The 7686-nt window shown below is 31.6% G+C and overlaps 2 long non-coding RNA genes across 2 annotated transcripts; one reads left to right on the top strand and one right to left on the bottom strand.

Annotated features, from left to right (window-relative positions):
• Nucleotides 1-5361, top strand: LOC126884464 (uncharacterized). The gene is made up of 2 exons (XR_007698051.1): nt 1-375; nt 1797-5361. It is a non-coding gene; the product is annotated as an uncharacterized LOC126884464 (long non-coding RNA).
• Nucleotides 5348-7126, bottom strand: LOC126884463 (uncharacterized). Its single transcript, XR_007698049.1, has 2 exons — nt 6507-7126; nt 5348-5630 (listed from the first exon to the last, which is right to left on the bottom strand). It is a non-coding gene; the product is annotated as an uncharacterized LOC126884463 (long non-coding RNA).
• Nucleotides 7127-7686: the final 560 nt, after the last annotated feature.

Genomic DNA, 7686 nt, shown 5'->3' with positions numbered 1-7686 from the left:
AGAGGTATATATTAACATAGAGTGAGCCTTCACTCCGCCACCACTGACGACAAGATCTCTTGGACTGGTTTGCGGTATCTCTTTCTAGCACAATGTATCGAGAAACATAACATGAAACTAAGTGGGGGTACGGGACGGCAAGTGAAATAAGGAGAATTACCTTCTTCTTTATTTATTATGACAAGTGACAAGACAACATAACCCAAATGCAAATAATTTAATCCAGCCCTATTTCTATTTTTGAACAAAATGCTGGAAATTGGAAATATCTTAGTTTATTTTTAGTTCTAGCTTATTTACGGCTAGATTGAAAATCAGAATTTTCTAATATTGGTTCATGATTATCATCAGGGACTTGATTCGGTTCTTAAACAGGTAAATTTTCTGTCTCATCTGATATTGATTTGGTAGTGGAATTCTTTAGTGTATTATTTGGACTTTCATCTTAATCACTATTGTGATTCAATAATTTTAGGTCACTTCTAGGAGCTGAGTACTTCGTTGCAACTGTACTTTTCTTTCCGTTTAGATACTGTATTAAGGCATAATCTGCATTGGCTTCTAAAAGATAATCCTCTTCAACTAAAGGATCAAACTTACTCATTCATACAAATTTTCTTAGTAATACTGTGTCTGAATCTTTCATGAAGAAATAGAATTTCTGCTAGTTGATCTTCATTGATAAGTAAACACATGTTCATGATGTGTACAATTGGTTGCTGTAGACAGTAAACTTCATATAGAGTGCAGAGCATCTGGTATATATAGGGTTACCATACGTCCGGATTTGAAAGACATGTCCGGATATGAGAAATGTCCGGATTTTTTTCTTTACTAAAAAAAATATTAAAAAAAACATATTTAACAAATTACTCGAAAAACTCAAAGATGCAAATTTTATTACGGTTATAGTTCAAACAGAAACGAAATCAAACTGACTCCGGTATGTGTTCGTTATTTTAAGCAAAATGAAGGTGTCAACGTGAAACTTTTATTTTTTGATGAACTTCCGGGTGAAACATCTATCTTTTAGTAGAACATGTTTTAAAATGTATTAAAAAGTACTTTATTGATTCAAAAGTAATTTGCGTTTGTGGTGATAATACCAGCACTAACTTTGGGGGTGTCAAAAGGCAAGGGCAAGGATATGTTTTTTTCCTTGGACTACCCCTGTCCGGATTTGGCCTTAATAAATTATGGTAACCCTAGGTATATAGAACATTTTTCCATTTAGTGATGTCTAAATTACTGGTTTTCAATGCTAGATTCACTGCTTTCCATATAACTCCATTGTATCTTTTAACTTAACCATTTTCTTCAGAATTATATGGTGTTGTTCTACTTGAAGATATTCCTTTAGAGTGTAGGTAATTAATAAATTCTTGATAAGTAGAGCTAGTCCCCCTGTCTGACTGGAAGTATCTTAGCATGGAAATCTTGAAAATTCATAAATTTTTTTTGTTCAGAATCTGTGAGGATACGTGAGAAAAAAGTAACGGGTCTTCCAGATTGACTCAGCATGATAGCAATAGCAAATTCATTCATGTATCTGTTTCAACAATGAGAATTTATTTTTCATTAATTACTGTCCATAGAAGTGCAATATTGTATATCCCAACATATTTATAACTTTTGATTGTAGTGACATTTATTTTGATTTAAAGTTAACCCATATTTTTTAACGGCATTTAAAAACTTCTGTAAATTCAAATCATAGCTATCTTGATCCTCACCACTAACTGTTACGTCATCTAAATAAGCGTAAACCCCTTGTAGATTTTCTTTTTTATTGATAGAATCAATGGCTCTCTGAAAATATGATACTCCATTGGTCACCCCAAGAGGAATACAACAAAATTGGTAAAGGCATCCACTTTCCTCAAAAGCTGTAAATGGTTTGTCAAATTCATGAATTGGTATTTGATGATACGCGTTTTTTAAATCAACTACCATCTGACGTTTATGATTTTCGTTTTTGAAAAAAATGATGTATCACAGACTTAAAATGCGTTTATCTCAAACACAGTTAAATTTAGCGAGATGAATGTAGTATACTTTTTTAAATAAAAATATTAACATAATAAAAATTTTGATTCAAAAAATTGAACGTATTAAATGAGTGCTGAAAGATGTATATAGCTCCGTTTGGAAAATATATCATTTTTGGTGGCGAATTTAGCTTTCTCGTCCCAAAAAACCCCCGCTTACCAAATTTAGTGTTATTATCCCATGCCTGTTAGGAAATATTCAAGAATAAATAAAATAAAAGTTTAACTTTGACACCCTGTATCTCGGTTATTATCAACTTTCGTACTAAGGTAAGTTAGCTTAAATCAAACTATTTTAACCCCAGGAATCTAAGGTTAAGCTATCGCCCATTCTTTACCAAACACCCTGTATATCGTACTAGTGACGTCATCCATTTGGATGTGATGATGTAATCTACTATTTTTTTAAATGGGAATAGGGGTCGAGTGCTAGCTCATTTAAAAGGTTATTCAATTCCATATTCAGTAATATAAACATTAACATGATTAATTATACAGAGTGTCCAAAGAATTTTTTTAAATTAAATTAATTGACACAAAAAGAAGAATGAGCTAGCACACGATCGCTATTCTCATTTAAAAAAATAGTCGATTACGTCATCACGCCCAGATGGATGACATCACTAGTATGTTGTATACAGTAGAACCCCGAAAATCCGAACCAATTGGGGGGACAGCCTGTTCGGATTCTGAAAAGTTCGGATTATCTGAAAGTCAGCCTAACTAGTAATTCAAAGCTCTCCTGCAAAACGTGTAACCTGACTATGAGAAAACCGAAGTAAATTTATGTTTAACCTTTATAAGAGATGTTCAGCAGACATCAAGAAATCATTACTTTTCTATTCACCCATTATTACCCAAATGTATACCTCATTTTAACTACAATTATAACAAAGTACATTCCTCATTAATAACCCGGCTAAAACTTACCCATGGACTTTTTCCAGAGCATCTACATAGGATTGGAATCTATGAAACTCCCTTCTGTTCCTGTAACCATGAGTCCATCGGGGATCTGAACATGTATTCTTTGATTGTCTTAATCATAGGGATCAGACTCAAAACTTATATTTAGGTTTAATTAACCTTAACATTAGCCTTCCAATTAGCATCAGCAATGTTTTATCTTATTCTGACAAATCTATATTTAATATCTTAATCAAGTTTATAAATGATTCTAAGATAAAAATTTAAACATATCTATAACAAAATTCTGTGGCAAAAAGACTCTTTGTCTAATGCCATCTCTTTGGCGCGCGCGCTCCCACACACACACACACACACACACACACACACACACACACACACACACACACACACAAACACAAACACAAACACAAACACAAACACACACACACACACACACACAAACACACACACACACACACACACACACACACACACACACACACACACACACACACACACACACACACACACACACACACACACACAAACACAAACACACACACAAACACACACACACACACACACACACACACACACACACAACCTTTATAATCATTACATATAAAGTACCTACGTATTTATTTTTAAGAAATTTTAAATGTCAAAGTCCTACTAATCCAATATTGTTCAATTTTCTGGTTATACTCTATATAATAAACATGTATTTAAGTTTTTGTCTTAAATTTAAAAAAAAAATTTCACTTTCCGTTAGTTTGGATTTGCGGGGTTCTACTGTATGTCAAAAATATATATGGGGGGGGGGGGGGGGGTCAAAATATAGTGAATAACCCTGTACATCAAGAAATTTACTACCAACGTCTCTGTTACTGAATATATCACTAAGTACAGGGCAACCTATTTAAAACTTAAAGAATCAGCTAAAAAATTATACTATCAAAATCATCTGAGAAGCTTTAAAAGTGTTGCAAAAGAAATTTGGTCCATAATAAACAATCTTCGAAATCAAACTCACACAGCTCAAACATTTTCCCTTCCAGACCATGAATACTTTATTAATGTGAGTAAAATTATAACATCAACTATTTTGTCACAAGAGATCAATTTTGTTAAGATCCGATTTCCTATCTCCCTAATTCAAGAAAGGTCTCAAATTCATTATTTATAAGACTAGTTGATTAATCTGAACTGATCCAAACAATCAATAGTATCAAAAGCAAATCTTCCTGTAGTACTGATGGACTATCCATAAAAATTGTCATAAAAATCTCCCAGAAAATGTGTTGGGAGTCCTCATCCCACTAACGACTCTTTTAAGGGGCTATCCTAGTGTAAAAGAACGAAATTCACATACTTTTTTTGGGAATATCTAAAATAAAAAGTACTGTACCAATTGTTTTGAAAATTTGCATGACCATTTATTATAAAAAGAAGTACAAGTAAAACAATTTTCATAAAAAAAAATAATGAAAATTTAACGATTTATGCCCTATCTACTGGCACAGTGAAAATAAAAAACATGGCTCCACTGCTGCAGTGATTGGGACTAATAGAGATCCTGAATTATAAAATTGCAAAGTGATTATTGAAATATAAGTTATTTCCTATGTCCTATACCATCAATTAGGATTTTTGGAAAAATGACAGTGTTGAAATTTTTTTTAAATTAGCTAGAACATTTTCAGTTTCAAAAACCGCCAAATTGACATTTTTTATCCGATTAAAAAATCCCTATTTGATGGTATAGAAAATAACCTATATTTCAATAATAACTTTGATATTTTATGTTTCAGGATCTCTTTTAGTCCCAATCACTGCAGCAGTGGAGCTATGTTTTTATTTTCACTGTGCCAGTAGATGGCGAATAAATCGTTTAATTTTCAATATTTTTTTATGAAAATTGTTTCACATGTACTTCTTTTTATAACAAATGTTCATGCAAATTTTCAAAATAATTGGTACAGTATTTTTTATTTTAGAAATTCCCAAAAAAGTATATGAATTTCATACTTTTACACTAGGATAGCCCCTTAAGAAAGGTAAATTTCTAGAGCTGCCTAAAGACAGCCATCATTATTCCTCTTCATAAGGGTGGTGAAAAATCTAATGCCTGCAATTATAGACCTATTGCATTACCACTGGTACTCTCAAATAGGACTCATAATACACAAGTATAAAAACTTGTTGCTGGTATGAGCACATTGTGTAAATGTTAGGATTTAAAGAGGATATAAAAACCTTCAATACGATTATGAGTGTTAGTCTCTTTATATCCTAACATTTTTTTGTTATTGTTTTAGTTTATTATTGTTTTTTATGACTCTTTGTAAGTTTTGTGTATAAATTGTACAATTTTCCATGACAATAAAGCATTTTTCTATTTTAAGTTGTCTATTTGTTAAACCAAAGCATTGATTATTATTACAAAATATTAATATAATCAATTAAATAATAATATTAATCTCACAAACAACGTAGGAAGTATAGTTAAAAAGAATAAACATAGTAATCCACAATGAAATAAATCTGCACATAGCTATAGCCCAAAGTAACTTCTGTTGTTTATCCAAATCTTCAATAGTCAAAAACATTTGTGTAAAGTTAGGTTCCAGCAGTTTCTCCTTTTCCTACATTTAAAATAGCTGGTGTTTATTCCTAAAAACAACAAATACATAAATAAAAACTCTAAATTGTATACCATAAAAAAATCATACAAATATGACAAAATATCACATGAGTATTTTAACATTATTTAAGGACAATTGCCATAATAAGCCACAACAAAAATGTATTAAGCGAAAAAGCTATAGAGCTGAAACAGGAAGTTGCTATGTTTGGTCTATATATTAATGAAAGTAAAAAAAATACCTATATGGAGTGCACAAAGTCGAATCCACATGAGAATCTGAAGGTAGACAACCATACCTACGAATATGCCTCCACTTTTCCCTACCTAGACTCAATAATAAAAAATGACAACAACACCTGTCAAGAAATATAACAACGGATTCTTATCGGTAATAAGAAGTGTTTTTATGCATACAAAGACTTAATGAAAAGTAAGTTACTGTTACTGAATCGTGAGTATAAGCTTAGAATCTACAAAACAGTAATTACACCAGTGGTCACATATGGATGTGAAATGTGGACCATCTCAACCACTAATGAAAATCGACTAAAAATATTTGAGCGTAAAATACTAAGGAACATATTTGGACCAACACATTGTAGAGATGGTTCATGGAGAATTAAAATGAACCACAAGCTGAATCAACTAATGCAGAGCGCAGATATTGTTAGATTTGTAAAGTCTAAAGAAGATTTAAGGACAGTTTAGGCAGGCTATATGCATTAAGGCATTATTAAGCTTTGCATTTAACCATATTGTAATACACTATATCTTACATGATCAAGCATGATTTTCTTTACATAACCCTTGTTCTAAACTAGAACCGAATTGGTAAGTACATGTATATTATTATTGTAGACATTTCAAAAACTTATTACTTAGTTGAATTACTTTAAACTTACCACTTATAAAATGTTTACTGTATACTCTCATATTTTAATTTGAGGTCTGTTCTCCTTATTGCTTTTATCCAATGTTCCTGCCTTTGTTTGGATAAAATTCATTTAAATGTATTGCATGTGGGAAATGTATAGCCTTGGGAACAGTAAAAAGTGAGGATTTTATCCCTGTCTGTCCTATTCCCGCAATTTACAGGATTCACAAGAAAGCCCTTGCTACAAGTCGGTCAAACACAAGGAAAGGTGTTTTTTCTTTTTTAAACAAATTGACACAAACTGATAATTACTATGGGATAATTCAGTTCTGTAGGCGATAAACAACTTTATATTTAATTTACTATCACAATTTCGCTGCACAATTAACAATCAAAAACAAAACCAAACAGAATATTTGTCTAAAAACATCTACAAATTACAAATAAATGTAAACAGTGACTAAAATAAAATAAAAATAACACGAAAGACATCAGCTAACTTCATACTTCTCCTAACTTAAAAATGACGTTTATCATACTGTCGCAGCTTTACTATGTGTAAGAGTGAAGTAGCACTAATCCAAAGAAAAAAGATGGTGTCGTCACTTCGCTCCGAATGACACTCTCTCTATGTCAATATATACCTCTATGCTTAAAACCCAAAACGCTACTTACCACAAACCATACATACTCATAGACGTTTCACGTAAATTGTCAAGGTCAAGACAGCAAATTAGTTACCATTCCAATCCAGAGATGTCGCTGTCAGTCAATTTGCTTGTCATATTTAACAACTGACAGTTGACAATTAAATTAATTTGTTATTTACTTTTTATTTTACAGTTTGTGGCTTAATTATTTTATTATAGTGGTGTTGCGGTTTTAACTAGATTTAATCACAATTTTAATCAATTGTATTAACCTCCTCTCCGTTTTTATGAGTAGAATTTTTAGTTTACATTGATCATCCCGTGTTGTGTTTCTCCACATTTAAAAAAAACAATAAAATATATCCTGAAACAGTTTATTTCAATAGACAAGTGTGTCATCAACATTTCGGGACTATATATTTTTGGAAGTTTGTAAAAGATTATAAGGTAATATTTATCTAAACAATCATCCTACAAGATTCTTTCAAAAATTTTCATTCAACTCAATATTACACATCAGTGCTTTCACGTGACACGTGACAGTATTGTTTAGCATTT

Source organism: Diabrotica virgifera, chromosome 5 (genome assembly GCF_917563875.1).
Source record: "Diabrotica virgifera virgifera chromosome 5, PGI_DIABVI_V3a".
In the NCBI taxonomy this organism is placed as follows: Eukaryota; Metazoa; Arthropoda; class Insecta; order Coleoptera; family Chrysomelidae; genus Diabrotica; species Diabrotica virgifera.
The sequence above is the reverse complement of the archived record's forward strand: the minus strand, read 5'-3'. Positions and strand labels throughout refer to the sequence as shown.